Source organism: Lagenorhynchus albirostris, chromosome X (assembly GCF_949774975.1).
Source record: "Lagenorhynchus albirostris chromosome X, mLagAlb1.1, whole genome shotgun sequence".
Taxonomy (NCBI): domain Eukaryota; kingdom Metazoa; phylum Chordata; class Mammalia; order Artiodactyla; family Delphinidae; genus Lagenorhynchus; species Lagenorhynchus albirostris.
The window spans coordinates 91,439,272-91,455,813 of record NC_083116.1 but is presented as its reverse complement, the minus strand read 5'-3'; the positions used below and the strand labels follow the sequence as shown (position 1 = coordinate 91,455,813).

The window sequence follows — 16,542 nt, the reverse complement described above, 5'->3', positions numbered from 1 at the left end:
AGCACAGGGAACTCTACTCAGTGCTCTGTGGTGATCTAAATGGGAAGGAAATCCAAAAAAGAGGGGATATATGTATACATATAGCTGATTCACTTTTGCTGTACAGTAGAAACTAACACAACATTGTAAAGCAACTATACTCCAATAAAAATTTTAAAAAATAAATAAAAAACAAAAAGACAACACACAGAATGGGAGAAAATATTTGCAAATGAAGCAACCAACAAAGGATTAATCTCCAAAATATACAAACAGCTCATGCAGCTCAATTAATCTCCAAAATATACAAACAGCTCATGCAGCTCAATATCAAAAAAAACCAAACAACCCAATCCAAAAATGGGCAGAAGACCTAAACAGACATTTCTCCAAAGAAGATATACAGATGGCCAACAAGCACATGAAAAGATACTCAACATCACTAATTATTAGAGAAATGCAAATCAAAAGTACAATGAGGGGGCTTCCCTGGTGGCGCAGTGGTTGAGAGTCCGCCTGCCGATGCAGGGGACACAGGTTCATGCCCCGGTCCGGGAAGATCCCACATGCCGCGGAGCGGCTGGGCCCGTGAGCCATGGCCGCTGGGCCTGCGCTCCGGAGCCTGTGCTCCGCAAAGGGAGAGGCCACAACAGTGAGAGGCCTGCGTACCACAAAAAAAAAAAAAAAACTACAATGAGGTATCACCTCACACCAGACAGAAATGGCCATCATCAAAAAGTCTACAAACAATAAATGCTGGAGAGGGTGTGGAGAAAAGGGAACCCTCTTGCACTGTTGGTGGGAATGTAGATTGATACAGCCACTATGGAGAACAGTATGGAGGTTCCTTAAAAAATTAAAAATAGAACTACCATGTGACCCAGCAATCCCACTCCTGGGTATATACCCAGAAAAGACAAAAACACTAATTCGAAAAGATACATACACCCCAATATTCATAGCAGCACTATTTATAATAGCCAAAACATGGAAGCAACCTAAATGTCCATCAAGAGAGGATGGATAAAGAAGATGTGGTATATATATATACACACAATGGAATACTACTCATCCATAAAAAAGAATGAAATAATGCCATTTGCAGCAACATGGATGGACCTAGAGAGTATCATTTTAAGTGAAGAAAGTCAGACAAAGACAAATATCATATGATATCACTTATATGTGGAGTCTAAGAAAATGACACAAATCAACTTATTTACAAAACAGAAACAGACTCACAGACATAGAAAACAAACTTATGGTTACCAAAGTGGAAAGGGGGTGGGAGAGGGATAAATTAGGAGTTTGACATTAACATACACACACTACTACATATAAAATAGATCAACAAGGACCTACTGTATAGCACTGGGAACTCTACTGTAATAACCTATATGGGAAAAGAATCTGAAAGAATGGATATATGTATAACTGAATCACTTTGCTGTTCACCTGAAGCTAACACAATATTGTAAATCACCTATACTCCAATATAAAATAAAAATTAAATAAAATGATAAAATTCCTAAAAGACTGCATTATAAAAACAAAAGTAAATTGGAGACATCATGACACTTCACCCCAAACACTTTAGCCTGCATATCCTAATATAAGTTCATTCTCATATATAGCTATCACAGAACGAGCACCCCTAAGAAAATTAACAGTAATTCCATAATATCATTTAACTCTTAGAATACCCAGACCATAGTCAAATCACCCCAATTTCCATTATAATGTCTTATAGAAGTTTCTTTTTTAAACCAGGATCCAATCACAATTCATACATTTGGTTTCTTTAGTCTTTTTGGAATAGTCCCCCTACTTCTTTTTATAAATGACATTATCTTTCTGAAGAGACTTCATAGGAAGTCTCACATTCTGGACTTGTCTGATTATTTCCTTGTGGTGATATTTAACTTGTTCTTCTCTCTCCTAGATTTCCTGTTGTTATGAGTTGAATTGTGTCTGTCCCCTGAAATCATATGTTGAAGCTGAAGGTGTGCAGAATTTGTCACCTTAAAATCTGCCTCTTCGGCATAAGGATTATTTTTGGTTGATTATTTTTTAAGAAAGTGCAGACATAGGAAAAGCTCTGAAAACCAAGTAGAAGTTACTCTTTGTAAGGGACATTTACATTTATAAGGGAGGTCTCCATTTGTAAGGGTGTCTCCCTCTCTGTACCAGGAAGAGATGATGACTAAACCTCTGGAAACTCTTATCAGTGGAGAAGGCACGGACTCAAATATTCATAACAACCATACCCTTTTTTACTTCATTTTCCTTGTGCTTTTCCTGGTAGCCTACCATAACTGCCTCCCCTGTCCTCCCATCTGTCTTTGTCTTTAGCTGGAGATGGTATTTAAGGTGGTGGCTTGAGCCACTTGGGGGGATTACTCAGCTTTCCTGGGTCTCTCCCATGTAAATAGGCAGTATACATGTTCTTAAACTTCCGTTTGTTTTTCTCTTGTTCATCTGTCTTTTTATTACAGGGAGGTCTCAGCCAAGAACCTAGAAAGGTAGAGGGAAATTTATTTTTCCTCCTCTATAAGGCCCTAACCCCCAGTGCTTTAGAATATGACCTTATTTGGAAATAGTGTCGTTGTAGACGTAATTAGTTAGGATGAGGTCATACTGGAGTAGGGTGGGTCCCTAATCCAAAATGACTGGTGTCCTTATAAAAGGAAAAATGTGGAGATAGATGTGCACACAGGGACAACACCATGTGAACATGAAGGCAGAGATCAAGGTGATGCTTCTACACATCAAGGAAGATGAAAGATTGCCAACAAACCATCAGAAGCTAGGAGAGTGGCATGGAACAGATCCTCACAGCCCTCAGAAGGAACCAACCCTACCCACACCTTAATCTCATACGTCCAGTCTCCAGAACTGTGAGATAATAAATTTCTGTTGTTTAAGCCACTCAGTTTGTGGTACTGTGTTATGGCAGCCTAGTAAACTAGGCTATAAACTGGATGTTAGGTCTAGAGGCTTGATTAGATTCAGGTTAAACATTTTTGGCAAGAATGCTACCTAGGTGACACTGTGGTCTTCATATTGCATCACATCATATTACACCACATAGCCTCAGTCTACCTCACTGTAAGTGGTGTTAACTGTGATCACAGGGTTAAGGTCATGACAACCAAGCTAAGTTTTTCTCTTTGTAATTAAAAAGGAACTTGAGGGGTGATACTTAGATACCACATAAGTATACGGCCTCCATCAATGTCACCCAATTGTTTTAGCATTCCTTAATGATCCTTGCCTGAATGGATTATATTCTTGGAAGATGCCAAAATGATGCTACTGTAAAAATTCATTTGCAACTGTTAGCTGGCATTCTTCTATAAAGAAGAATCAAAAGGAGACAAACAAGTTTTTCCTTAAAAGTCGGGGTAAACGCTTAACTCTTTCCTTTGGTTGCCAATTTTCAGAATAAAGTGTTTGTATAATTAGTCATCACCAATCACTGATGAGTTTTTTCTCTCATTTGAGTGTCATGATGGACTCATGATACTCATGGTTTTAATTTATTCAATCATCATAAGCAAAGGCATTCATTTTTCCTCTTGATGCTCAACTGTTCCCATTGGTCTTTTGGTGCTTTCTTAATTTCTGGCATAAGAAGCCCCAGCCTCACCTTATATATTGTCTGTACCAAGCCAGAAATAAGCCATTTCTCCAAGAAGCACTGTTTCCTTCTATTAGGGAATTTAGAAACCAAGATCTGGTTTCAATGTAAGCTTATTGCTATTGGGATGTCATTGCTTCTAGACCAGAGAAGTGAACAGCGCTATGAAATAGATGGGCCAGCTTCATGGGCAAGCTACCAGGACAGTCATACAGGCACTTGTGCCCAGAAGGGCCGTGTGCTTGGAATTTAATACTCTGTAATCACTGTCTTGAAATTATTTGCAATTTTATCTTTATATTTGTATTTGGTCAGTAGAGTCCAATGTGATAATGGAGCATGCGCCAGGGGCTTGGAGCCTCAGTTCATGCTTGGGTCCCCAGGACAGGTTCCCAGGGGCTGCTCCTGTGCCTCCTGGTGCCCTGGGCCCTGCCCAGCCTCCCCATCTCCAACCCTTCCTAGCAACCACTGTTGGCTGCCCTCTGTCCCGAATGGGAGCCTGGGTATGAGTGTAGGGAAGGTAGGGTTGGGTGCATTTGCCCCACAACATCTTGGGACAAGGCATGGTGGTGGTGTCCCCACCCCAGGTTAGCAGTGCCACATCACATTTAGCAGGTGACCAAGCAAGGATAGCCTCTCCCCCACCACCAATCCAGATCACTAGTGTATCCCAGCACTAAAGTTCCAGTATGCTTGGAGGTCTCCCATTAGCTGTTGAGTTGGAGCAGCAGGCCCATAGGAAGGGGAAATGGCTGGCTTGACTTCCCTGCCCCTGGCCCGGGGTGTACATCATATCACATTAGTCATGCCCCATTGTCACAGGGCAGGGCCCCTGGGGGCCTGGGAGCATCTGTACTTGCCTCCTAAGTATCCCATGCAAAGGGATACCTTTTCTTCCTCCTTCGCATTTCCTAAATCTGGTTTGTGTTAGTCTCTTCCGGCCAGCTCAAGACAGTCTCCAGGATAAGTCACAAAATACAAATTGTGACGTTTCAGCTATTCCACATGCAAGTCAAATGCTCTTACATTTGCTTTTAAAACTGACATTGTACAATATAAAGACTAAGGGTAAAATTCATGCTAATAATTTAAATTTTTAATTTTTCTTTACTTAGAACACCATTAAATGGCAAATAAAAAACACCATGACAAGCTGAGTGAGTGAGAGACTGTAGAAGAAAGGAAAAGCCTTTATGTTTTACCTTTAATGGCACTTTATTCCTGGTTTTTGAACAAATAGCCCCACATTTTCGTTTTGCACTGGGTCACACAAATTATGTCGCTGGTCCTGAAAAATATATATACGTTTTATATTTTTATATATATAATAACATATATTATATATATATTAATCATGATATCATGCTTGATATATATGATATATATTAATCATGAGATCATACTGATACTTTCCATTCAAATTTAACATTATAAGGCTTTTTCAAAAGTTATTTTATACATGTATTTATTTCCTATTATACTGAAGATTTTAGTTCTATATATAATTAACATAATTACTTATTTGCTTTATCTATAATACAAACATACACCTACATGAGTTTCAAAATTTCAATACCAATGCTACCACTAACAATAAAACTACAAAGTAACATTTAAGATTCTTTTCACTTCTTTTTGACTTCAGTACAGTTGAAATACTATGTTCATAAATTATTTGAAATAATTCTTGTCTCTGAGCAATTCTGTTACCTTTGATATAGAGTCAGGTTTATTCGTTTCTTTCCAATTTTAGGCTTTGCTTTGTCTTCTTTTTTATTTCATTGCATTTTTGGGAAGTTAAACATTTATATATTTCAAAAGTCAAGCTATATAAAAAGGCATACTCAGGGAATTCTCTCTCCAATTCCTATTCTCTCCTCTTCAGCCCCTTCCCAAGCTCTCTACAGGTAACTGTTTCTATTAGTTTCTGGTATTTGGGGGGAGGGGAGGGCAAACATATACACATATTCTTACTTCCTTTCTTTTATATAGAAAAGATAAAACACTATATAAATGCTCTGCACATCTTTTTAGCAAAATAACCTCCATATCAGTACATAGTCAACTTCTCATTCTTTTTATACAATTGTATAATACTTCATTATGAGGCTATACCTTTGTTTATTCAATAGGTCCTTTATTGGTGGACATTTCAGAGTTCCAGTCTTCATTATTAAACATAATGCCACAATAAATAATCTTGTGCATTTATTATTTCATAATTATAGAAGCATACCTACCAGGTAAATTCCTAGCAGTGAGATTGCTAAGTCAAGGAGTAAGTGTAATTTTGTTAGATAAACCAAATTCCCTTCCTTGGGAATTGTACCATGTTGCACTCCCACCAGCAACGTATGAGAGTACTTGTTTCTTCACAGGCCTGTCAACAGTGTGTTCTGTCAAACTTGAGGATTTTAGCCAATGTGATTTTGGTAAAATGGTAACAGTGTAGTTTTAATTGGCATTCCTATTATTATGAGTGAAAGTAAGCATCTTTTCAAATATTCATTTGCATTTCTCTGCGAACTCTGCCATTTGACAATTTTTTCTATCAAGATTTTAGACTTTTTTGTCTTCATTGTTAAGATCTCTTTATTTATTAGGGAAATTAATCTTTTGTCTGTCATATACATGTCAAATATTTTCTCCAGGTTTACATTTGATTATGATTATGTGTTTTTAATGTAAGAAAATGTATTAATCTTTTATTGATTGATTCTAAATGTTGAGTCAGTTCGAAAAGCTTTCTCTACTCCCATATTAAAAAGAAATACAAGGAACTTCTGGTTTGGGCCAAGATGGAGTGCCTCATTCCTCCCAGGGCTTTCCCTTTACAACTAAGAAACCCTGGCTATAACACAACAAACAAGCTTAGGAAGACTCTGAAAGGTGGAAAGAAGTCAAACTTCCCAGGGACCTGAAACATGACAACGCAGGGGAGATCCCTGGGTTTCCTTACTGCCTCCGTTATATCCCAGACAGGGCCCGGTAGAAACCTCAAACCAAGAATTGCCAACAGGTACAGATAAAAGAAAAAGCTTCAAGAAAAGCTGGATACCCCTAGTTGAGGGACCAGAAAAAGGATGGCAAAACAACAGAAAACTCTTTTGGCAACACCGGCACTACTCCAACCAACCAACAGAAAAAAAGCACGTCTCCTTATGTGGGATCTTCCAAGCCCCACTGGAAGAAGCAGGTGGTGTTCTAATTTCCCTGCAGGGGTACTGATGGGGCTGAGCAGAGAGCTGAGCTTCTATCCCTGTGCAAGGAAGCAGGCAGTGCTCTGATTCCCCCCACCATAGGGTAGTATCAGCAGATCCAGCAGTGAGCTGAGCCTCCACCCCCACTCGGTAGTAGGGGGACTTAACGAGGCAGTGAGAAATGAAACTAGTCAGTACTCTGATCTCCCCCCATCCCAAGTGTTAGCAGGGCCCAGCAGTGGGGAACTAAGTATCCACCCCCATCTGGCATCAATGACACTGGACAAGGTGGTGCTAATCAGGTCTAGTCAGTGCTACACCATCCACTATTCTCCTGCTTCTTGTGTCAGCATTGTCCAGTAGGAAGCTGAATCTCCACAGCAACCCAGTAGCAACAAGATTGAATAAGGTGGTATGAAACAGGGCTAGCAGGCGTTCCTTTTCTCTCCCGTCTGCTCCCATCAGCAGGTCCCAGTGGAGAGGTGGGCCTCCAGTACCACCCAACATTAATGATGAGGCTGAATGAGGTGGCGAGATGTGAGCTAACCCAAACTTTGCTTTCTCCCTCCTCTAGTATCAGTGGGACCCAGTCAGGAGATGAACCTCCATCCCTACCAGGCATCAACAAGGCAGAAGGAGGTGGTGAGAGGTGAGGTTTGTTGGCATTCCACTTTCCCCTTCCTCTCCCTGTATGTTTGAGGGGCTCAGCACAAAGCCAAGCTACTGCCTCTACCCTGTAGCAAAAAAGCAGTGAGCCAACCCTTGGCTTTACCCCTCACTAATGTCAGTGGGAACCAGCGGGGAGCTGAGCTTATATCCACACTAGGAGGTAATGAGATGTCATAAGTCAGTGCCCTATTTTCACTGGGAAGGTGTCCATGGAGCCAAGGGGGGAGCTGAACTTCCAGCCCACATATCTAAAATATGGCAGTGGAGTCACTGCCTACTTTTGCTGGGGTAGTATCATCGGGCACCAGAGGGAAGCTGAACATATACACCACTCAGCCCTCCTGCTACAACTCAACCAGGGGACCGACTGTTTAAAAAAAAAAAAAAGAATTAATAGGATCCAGAGTCTACTGATATAGTATCCAAAGTTTTCAGGATACAATTAAAAAGTCACTCATCATACCAAGAACCGGAAAATCACAACATGAATGAGAAAAGACCATCAATAGACACCAATATGGAAATGAATCAGATGATGGAATGATCTGACAAGAATTTTAAAGCAACCATCATAAAAATGCTTCAACAGGCAATTACAAATTCTCTTCAAACAAATGAAAAAATATAGAAAATATCAGCAAAGAAATACAAGTTATATGAGAAAACCAAATAGAGATTACAGAACTGAAAAATACAATAATAAAAAGAGTGGAGATGACAGAAGCAAAAATCTGTGAATTTGAGGACACATCAATAGAATTTTCCCAATCTGAACAACAAGAGAAAAAAATGAACAGTCTCAGAGACTAATGGAGTAATAACAAAAGATCTAACATTTGTATCATGGGATAGCAGAAAAGAGAGAGAGAGAATGGAACTGAAAATATTTTTGAGGAAATAATGGCTGAAAACTTCCCAAATGTGGTGAATTCAAGAAGACTCAAGAAACTGAGTGAAACTCAAACAGGGATAAACCTAACAAAATTCATGTTAAGACACAAAACTTCTGAAAAGTTTTGAAAACCAAAAAGGAAAAAAAGAGAAATCATGAAAGCAGCCAGAGAGAAATAATGCATTACTTATAGTGGAATACCAATTTGAATCACAGGGTATTTCTCAAAGGAAACCATGGAGGCCAGCAGGAAATAGCACAATATTTTTCAAGTAGTGAAAGAAAAGATCTGTCAATTGTGAATTCTATATCAAGTGAAAATATCATTCAGGAATTAAGAGGAAGTAAAGGCATTCTTGGTCAAAGGAAACTAAGAAAATTTGTTACTAGCAAACCTACCTTTAAAGAATGGCTAAAGAAGTTTCTCTAAATAGCAAAGATGATAAGAGAAGAAGGCTTGGAACTTCAAAACGGAAAGAAGAACATCAGAATGGGTAAAAGCAAGAAATTAGAAATAGAAGAACAAAATAAACCCAGAGGAAGGGAAAAATAAAGATATGAGCAGAAATCAATGAAATTAAAAACAGGTACATAAGACAGAAAATCAATGAAACAGAAAGTTCTTCTTAAGAAATTGATAAAAACTGATAAACCTTTAGCAAGACTGACAAAGAGGAAAAAAGAGAGAAGACACATATCATCAATATAAGAAATAAAACATCGGATATCATTTCAGATCCTGAAGGCATTAAAAGGATAATAAAGGAATACTATGAACTGTATGCTCATAAATTTGAAAACTTAGAAGGGGACCAGTTCCTCCAAATCCACAAACTACCATACTCAACCTCAATAAAACAGGCAACCTAAACAGTCCTATAAGCACTGAAAAAAATGAATTTGTAATTAAAAAGCTCCTGAATGGTTTCACTGGGAATTCTACCAAACATTTACAGAAGAATTAACACCAATTTTACACAATCTTTTCCAGAAAATAGCAGATGGGAAAACTCTCCAACTCATTTTATGATGCTAATATTACCCAGATACCAAAACCAAAGACAGTAACAAGAAAAAGAAAAGAAAAAGAAAAACTGTAGAACAATATCTCTCATGAACTTAAACACAAAAAGTCCTCAATAAAATATTAGCAAATCTAATCCAGCAATATATAAAAGTAATTATACACCATAACCAAGTGGGATTTATTCTAAGTGCGAAAGGCTGGTTCAACATTTGAATACCAGAATAGCTATAATAAAAAACAATAGTACAAACACCTAATGTTTGCAAAGATGTGGAGAAACTGGATCACTCATACATGGCTAGTGGGAATAGAAAATGGTACAGCCACTCTGATAAAGAGGGCAGCACCTTCTTAGAAAACTAAACATGGCTTACCATACAACCCAGAAATTGCACTATTTGGCATATATCCCAAAGAAATGAACACTTATGTTCATACAAATATCTGTATACAAATGTTCATATAAGCTTTATTAATAATAATCTAAAACTGGAAATAACCCAAATGTCCTTCAGTGGGGGACTGTTAAACAAACTGTGATACGTCCATACCAATGGAACACCACTTAGCAATAAAAAGGAACAAACTATCGATACAACAACAGTTTGGATGGATCTCAAGGGAATTAGGCTGAGAGAAAAAAGCCAATCCCAAAAGGTCACATACTACATGGCTTTATCTATACAACATTCTTGAAATTATAAAATTATAGAAATGGAGACCAGATTAGTAGTGGCCATAGGTCAGGGATAAGGGAGGAGAGTGTGACTATAAAAGACAACATGAGGGATCCCTGTGGTGATACAACTGTTCTGTATCTTGACTGTATCCTGGTTGTGATATTGTACTGTAGGTGTGTTAGTCTGCTCAGGCCTCCATAACAAAATACCATAGACTGGTGGTTTAAGCAACAGACATTTATTTCTCACAGTTCTGAAGGTTATGAAATCTAAAATCAAGGTCCTGACAGATTCAGTTTATTGTAAGGGCCCTCTTCCTGGCTTGCAAATGGCTACCTTCTTGCTGTATCCTGACATGGCCAAGAGAGAGAACTCTGGTGTCTCTTCCTCTTCTTATAAGGGTACTAATACCATCATGGGGGCCCCACTCTCATGACCTCATCTAAACCTAATTAACTCACAAAGGCCCTACCTCCAAATATTATCACATTAGGGGTTAGGGCTTCAACATATGAATTTTGGGAGAGAACATTCAGTCCATAACAAGGTTTCTTTTTATTACTGTGATAAATTTTTATTATTGTGATAGCATGAAGTTTGCCATTCTGACCACTTTTAACAGCATAATTTAGTAGCATTAAGCACATTCACAGTGTGATATAACCATCACTGCTATCTATTTCCAAAACTTTTCCATCACTCAAAACAGAAACTCTATAACCATTAAATAATAACTCCCCATTTCCCCTCTCAGCCCCTGGCAACTTCTATTCTACTTTCTGTCTCTATGAATCTGCCTGTTTGTACTATAGTTTTGCAAGATGTTATCATTGGGGAAAACTGCTAAAGGCTACACAGGATCTCTCTGTATTATTTCTTACAACTGTATATGAATCCACAATTATCCCAAAATTTTTAAAAAGAAATTCATTCATGTTTTTGTCTATTATTTTTATTATTATTAAAATCTCTGATCCATTTACTAATTAACCTCTTAATCTCCTGAACTAGTGCTGCATCACATGGTGGCAACCACTCCTCTCCCCTAGTCAAACATGTGGCATGTGGCAACAACTCCTCTACCCGAGTCAAACCTTTTTACATTGGATCAAATAATTTTGGTCATTTCAACTTCTCTCATGCCCACTTTCTACCTCTTAACCATTTTAGTGAATGTTCCAGAAGACAACATACTTTCAAGGAAAGACAGAAATTGGAACAGCCACAAAATGAATACATAACACTAACAAGCAACTACAATGACGACAGCAGGAAAAACTACAATGATTTATTAACTGCTAGAAATTCTAGATAATTACAGCTGTCCCTTGGTATCCACAGGGGATTGGCTCCAGGACCCCCTGTGGACACCAAAATCCATGGATTCTCAAGTCCCTTATATAAAATGTCATGGCAGGATATTTGCATATAACCTATGCACATCTTCCCATATACTTTAAATCATCTCGAGATTACTTATAATACCTAATACAATATAAATGCTACGTAAATAGTTGCTGGCATGCAGCAAATTCAAGTTTTGCTTTTTGGAACCTTCTGGAATTTTTTTCCCAAATATTTCTGATCCAGAGGTGGTTGAATCTGCAGATGTGGAACCTGTGGATATGGGGAGCCAATTGTATATCATTTAATCTTTACATCAACATTGCAGGAAAAGTATTATTAGTGCAATTTTATATACGAAGAAATTTCATCTTGGAGAGGTTAACTAAGCCAAAATTACACCTTTATTAAAATGATGGAGAATGCAGGTACATTTGGCATAAGAGCTTATGCGCTTTCCTCTGTGAAGAACTGAATTGAATCCAGAAACTCTCATTTGGAAAGCAGCAGGACATTCAGTTGGCCCAGGTCTTTTCTTGTCCCAGGTCTCAGAAACAAAATATCACACTCTAACTCTGTATTAGTTTGCTAGGGCTACCATAACAAAATACCACAAACTGGGTGATTCAACAACAGAAATTAATATTCTCACAGTTCTGGAAGCTAGAAGTCCAAGATCAAGATGTTGGTAGGTTTGGTGTCTCCTGAGGCCTCTCTCCTTGGCTTGTAGATGGTCTACTTCTCCCTGTGTCCTCACACGTTCTCTCCTCTGTGCATGCACGTGCCTGGTGTCTCTTTTTGTATTCAAATTTTCCTTTGACACCAGTCAGATTGGATCAGGGCCCACCCCAATGGCCTCATTCTAATTTAATCACCTTCGTAAAGGCCCTATCTCCAAATACAGTCACATTCCGAGGTACTGGGGGTTAGGGCTTCAACGTGTGAATTTGGTGGGAGGGACACAAATTCAGCCCATAACAGGCCCTGAGACTGGATGTGGGTGGGGAGGAGAGAAAAAAGGAAGTTTAAAACCAAGATAAACACCTCCACAAAATCATGTGTTTCAAGTAGGTGCAATCCTGCTCATTTACATTTCATCTAGCCCAGAGTCTTCTAAACTTCTTTTGACCGTACTCATGATAAAAATTTTTTTAATACATTTTGCATTATGGCTCAATACATATGTATTTATTATTATAAAACCAGACAGGAGTCACAAATTAATTCTGATCTTACTATCTGCAATGCATTCCAACGTTTTCTATTTTGTTCTTTTGAATTAAAAGATTGTTAGTTGCCCCTCACTGAATTGATTTTAGGAACTGCTCTTCTTTACAACCTGCTGTTTGAAAATCAATGTTCTAATTTGTGCTGTCAGCAGTGATTGTTAAATTATTTTGTTCATTCTACCACTGCTCTTAAATCCCAGATCCCGCTCTCTTACCATCCCACACATGTACTGGATCAATTGAATTTTCTTTTTTTTCAAAGCCTCAATCCACTTATTCATTAGTTTCATTTCGTAATTCTTTCATTTCTGTCAACTGCCCAGGAAACTGTGGCGCCATTTCCTCCGTAACAAATAGAAAATTGCCATCTAATGGTGGAAGGGAGACAGTGCAGGCCTACATTTAGCATCCTTCCACCCTTTTTTTTTTAATCTCTGCTTTCCCCCCTTCCCCCTTTCTGATGCAATTTTCACAAATACTTGGCAGCATTTTAGTAGGGATTCTTTAAAAATCTTCCTGAAGTGATATTGCATTCTGTAAATTTAGCTACTCCTTTCACAGAAGTTTGAAGGTCCGGGTGCTAGATGCAGCTCTGTCCTATACTAGCTGTGTGACCTTGAACATGCTACTTTACCTCTCTGAGTCTCAGTTGTCTTAACCAAAAAATGCCATGATAAAACATGCCCTGACAACTTTGTTGAGTTGTCTTGCAGTTCAACAAAGAAAATACAGCCTGTTTCTGCCCCTTCCCTGTCTATCCTCAACTCCCCAGGCAGATCCTGTTAAAACTAAGTCAGATCATGTCACTCCCTGCTCAAAACCATCAACTGGTTTCTCAGAGTAAAACTCCAAGTCTTTACCATCACCTAAAAGGTCCTACATAATGTAATCTGCTCGGCCCCCTAACACCACCGGGTAGGGACATTGGAATGCCACTGCCTGTTTCCATAGGGCCAAGGAGGGGGGTTGGGTGGAAGATCAATTCCCTGTTTGGCCCCCCTGGAGTAGGGTGTGTATTATCAAAAAGATTTTCTGTTCTGGAAGGCCACCCTTTTCCTGTTCCTTTGGCTAGGGAAACTAGGCTTTTCTTGGAGCTTTTTGTTCCTTTTCTTTTTTTTTCTTTTTTTTTTTGCTCTGTGCCTGTTGGAAGTTCCAGATTGGAGGCTTCTGCAGCCATTGTCCAGAATGTAGAGGCAATAAGGAAGCCAAGGAAACTCACTACCATGTTGTTCCTCAAGTCCTGAGGTCCCTGGACCATCTACCATCTTCTTTCCACATTTCAGATTCTTCTTATGCTTGTTTGTGTGCTATTTCCAGGGTTTTGTTTTTTTTTGTTTAAGTTGTAAGAGATAGGATGTGGTAGGAATGGGGCTACTCCATCTCAGACAGAACTGGAAGTGAATATTAGATTTGAGAGCCTCTGAAGAGGGCCCAGATGTGAAAAACATACAATGCTGTTTGTGCTACCTTAGAGGAACCTTTCCACGTAGCACTTGAAAAATCACCTTCCCTAGGAAAGACAGAGGAACTCTCACGTACCTATCTTGCAGACACAACAAAACAGAAAAAAAAAACACAAAAAAACAAACAGGGCAACCAGCTAAGGCTGTAGAGGTTTTTCCCTGAACAGAGACATCCCACTGAGGCAGTGAATAGGACTGAAATCAGTTATATTCGCCTTTCAAAACTCTGTGTCTTGGTGTGGGCAAACCCATGAGGAAGACATGCCATTTTGTAATTCATTTGCCAAGAAGGGGCACCATCTTGTATGCAGAAGGTGCTGTTATGGACTTGGAGGCACTAAACATACAAGTTATATCTTCACTAGAGTACCTCCTTACTATAATTATGACCATTCTTCCTCTCTGTGCTTGTGAACTCAGAGTTTGGTATGTCTTTGGGTCTCTGGGGGAGAAGGGGGCCCTCTCCAGGCAGCTGTCCTCTTTCGGTTTTCTCATCAATTAGGAACCTTTCCACTTTCCATCTTCCAAAAATTACTTAAAAGTTCTGGTCCACTGATGATATCCTTCTTTTTTCAGAGCTTTTATGGATGAATATTTTTAAAAATATCTATTTGGATGTTTCACTAGGATTTTGGAAAAAGGCAAGACAAATACAAGTGTTGGTTTCTCATCTTGTGCTTGAAATCTGACAATGACCTAACAATGACACTTGAAAAATTTGTCCAGGATGCTTGTGTCCTATCAACCTTAAAATAATAAAAGATGCAATGAAATAAAGTAAAACACAAATTTACAATCTAACTAAAACCTCAACAGTATTGATATCAGAAGTTTGTAAAAGAGGAAACAATAGACAAAAGACTTTGTAACTTCATCTCATACCTCCTAGCAACTAAAATGAAGAAGAAAACCAAACATATAAATGACAGTAATACAATCTGAGAAAGTTTCCTAAATATATTATTACTATAATCTCAGTCTCTCCTTACCTCTTCCTCCCTCCTTGTCACTACTCTTTCTTTCTACACACGCGCACACACACACACACACACACACACACACACACGCAAACACACTCACCACAGTACTATGGCTTTTTAGTGAAAAGTTAACTATTTTTGTTTACAGAAAAAGCTTCTGTTTTTTTTTCATGTAAACTCAGATAATGGATTAGAAAATATTAAGTTCTTATTTGCATCATTAAGAATTAACCTTACCCAAACAAAAGTCTGGCTTGTGTCCATGGCTCTAGGGAGGTAATGTTTAAGTCCTTAGTAGCCCCACCTGATGAGTGTCTTTGTTTTACTTGGTGGGGGGGCAGCCTTGGACCACACCAGATACTCTAACAATGTGATTTACGGTGGGGCTTTGGGTCATGTGGTACCAGCTCCCCTCTGGAGGAGCTGGAAACTAAGATTGGCCACACAGGCAGTCATCTGTGTCTATGTGACTGAGCCCCAATAAAATCTCTGGACACCAAGGCTCAGGTGAGCTTCCCTGGTTGATAATAATCTGTGTGTATTGTTACACATCATTGCTGAGAGGAGTTAGCTTTGTCCATGACTCTTCTGGGAGAGGACAGTTAGAAGCTTCTCACTTGGAACTCTCCTGGACCCTGTCCTATGCACCTCTTCCCTTTGCTGATTTTAATCTGTATCCTGTCACTGTAATAAACCATAACTATGAGCTTAACAGCTTTTTTTGAGTTCTGTGAGTTCTTATAGTGAATTATTGAACTTAAGGGTGGGGTTAGGGTCCCTCTGACAACAATACCAAATATTGTCAAAGACAGAGTAACAGGAATCTCATTTATTGTTGGTGGAAATGCAAAGTGGTACAGCCACTTCGGAAGAAAATTTGGCAGTTTCTTATAAATGTACACTCATATAATAGACTTATCACATGATCTGGCAATTCTGCTCTTAAGTATTTACCCAGGTGAACTGAAAGACTATACTCACACCAAAAAACCTGTATGCTAATGTTCAGAGTAATTTTATTCATAATCACTCCAAACTGGAAACAACCACAACTATCAGAGAAAACAAAAGAAAAACAAAAAAAAACTATGTTATATCTATGCAATGGAATACTAGTTGGCAATAAAAAGAACATACTTGATTCATGCAACAATGTGGATGAATCATAAATGTATTTTTATAAGTGAAAAAAGCCATATACAAAAGGCTATGTATTGTATGATTCTATCTATATGTCATTCTGCAAAAGGTAAAACTATAGGGATGGCAAAAAGATCAGTAGTTGCCAGAGGTTGGGGTGTAGAAGACAAGTTAACTACAAGTGGATTGCACAGGAAAATTTTTCTGTTATGGGACTGACTCTTCAGTATGGTACTAGAGTGGTGGATCCATGATTCTATGCATTTGTAAAAACCCATAGAATTTTACAAAACAAAAAG

The 16,542-nt window shown here is 38.7% G+C and overlaps 1 long non-coding RNA gene across 3 annotated transcripts in view; it reads right to left on the bottom strand.

The window, feature by feature from the left end:
* LOC132513727 (uncharacterized) overlaps positions 1–16,542 on the bottom strand; it is a 124,193-nt gene that overhangs the window by 40,237 nt on the left and 67,414 nt on the right. For all 3 annotated transcript variants that reach the window (XR_009538526.1, XR_009538525.1, XR_009538524.1), the window contains exon 3: positions 4,822–4,907. This is a non-coding gene — a long non-coding RNA (uncharacterized LOC132513727). The remainder of the gene's footprint in view (positions 1–4,821; positions 4,908–16,542) is intronic.